A 1,990-nucleotide genomic window follows, 5' to 3' on the forward strand; every position below is an offset into this window, starting at 1 on the left:
ATATTGTGACTCCTTTTATAAATCCACAGGGAAACATTGAATGGCTATACAATGAATCAATAATTAGAACTAGAAATCTAGTAGAAAGGACACATAGATTCCCAATTTTATATTTTAGTTTATTAAACTAACTACTTCACAAGCCGTAATTGTTGCTTGTTCTATTTTACATAACATTAAATGTGATAATGATTTAGAAGCCCTCCCCCGATCTCATAGATATAGTATTACCACCAAATGGAATAATCAATGTCAATCACCAAGTAATAGATGAAGAGGGTTGTACAAGACAACAATTGATAAACGAGTATTTTTCTAGGCTATAAATAATAGGGATCTTAATTTGAAACATACAAATTTGGGTTTGTTTAAATTAAGCTTTTATTATAAATTTAATTCATTAATTGACAAACAAGTAACAACAAAGTCTTTAAGTTTAGTGTCTCTTATTTAAAATAAATAATAATAAAAATTAGGTATTATATACTTGCTTATATATAATATATAATTATAAATAAATAAAAATAATATATTTTATATTTTTATTTTAATTACTATTTAACATTAATAATAATATATTTTTGTTTTAATTTTTCTATTATTATTATTCTTTCACATTAAAATATTAATACTATTCTTACCGTTATTATTTTTATATTTTACTTATAACCTATGTCTATAGGTAGCTTGTTAGAAGAATTTAAATTGTAGTGTGAATTATTAATTATTATTTATTGTAAATTTATGTTAGAAATTTTAAAAAAGTATTTAAAAGAATGTTTTATTTTAAATTAAATTAAATCGTTTTTTTTTCATTTCTAATTCGATTCTTAAGATTTCTAGTTTTAATTCTTCCTCTTCTGCCATATATTTTAATTTGGTGTCATGTTCGACAGATGACTGTATCATTTCTTGCTTGAAAAATTGTTTTTGCAAAGATACCAACTTTAATTTGCTTTCTGCAAGGTCTTCAAATCTTTCACCTGCTGAGGTCATGCAGTGTTTGTTATTATTAGCTGCAAATATTTAAGACTTTGTAGAACCTATTTAATGTCTACATGCAGCAGAAAATTAATATTTTGTTTAAAATAATACTCACGTTGTTTTTGATTGCTGTTACTTAATGTTAATTTTGCATTTTTAAGTGATGTTCTTAGCATTTTGTTGAGTTTAAAGGAGATCATGTTACATTGTTTTGACTATTATTTGATAAACAGTAATTAAAGTTTTAATAATGCCATGCACTATGCCATTAAAGCTCTAAAAATTCAGTTTTTTTTTTATATTATTTAGACCTAGATCTACGTTGCTCTTAATATTCATCTATTAAATATGATTCCTTACTTAAATTATAATTTATTTCTTTTTGTAAAGAGAATGTAGTTGGTAGATATTGTTTAATTACTATAAATAATAAATAAATCAGTTTATAAGTTATTAATACAAAGCGAAGAGGAAGATTTTATATAGAACATTATAAAATAAATTATAATAAATTGTATTTATTAATACGAGTAGGAAGGAGTAGAAACTTACGAATTGGAACATCACTATCAAAATTACTAGGTAAACCTTCAGCAGAGATTCTGATTGTAGAATATAATTCATTTTCTAAATCACTCTGTGCTTCATAAGGTTTAACATGTGGTCCACCACCAGCTTCAAACAGTTTTTTTCGACTCCCTAAGTATTGTCTTGATACTTTCATATTTTTGCAGTAAGTTAGTAGGATCTCTTGGTTAAATAAGTAGGATTTCAATTAAACAAAATAAAAACTAAAATAACTTTTTAAGTAAGAATTTTAGTAAAATAAATACTAATATAGAATACTGTTCTAAGACAATAAGAATATGAAGATCTGATTCAAGTGAATAGTAGTTAAATCCCATTTTCTAATAGATAGTTACTTCAAAATTGATGATTGTAGCATTTTTTCTACCATGTAAACTGTTCTCACAAAAATAAAAAAAATACTTCATTGTAAAATCAA

The 1,990-nt window shown here is 23.9% G+C and overlaps 1 pseudogene; it reads right to left on the reverse strand.

The window, feature by feature from the left end:
- Positions 1-807: 807 nt before the first annotated feature.
- On the reverse strand, positions 808-1,708 carry LOC113557628 (annotated as a pseudogene).
- Positions 1,709-1,990: the final 282 nt, after the last annotated feature.

The sequence above is a fragment of the Rhopalosiphum maidis genome, chromosome 3 (assembly GCF_003676215.2).
Source record: "Rhopalosiphum maidis isolate BTI-1 chromosome 3, ASM367621v3, whole genome shotgun sequence".
Lineage (NCBI taxonomy): Eukaryota > Metazoa > Arthropoda > Insecta > Hemiptera > Aphididae > Rhopalosiphum > Rhopalosiphum maidis.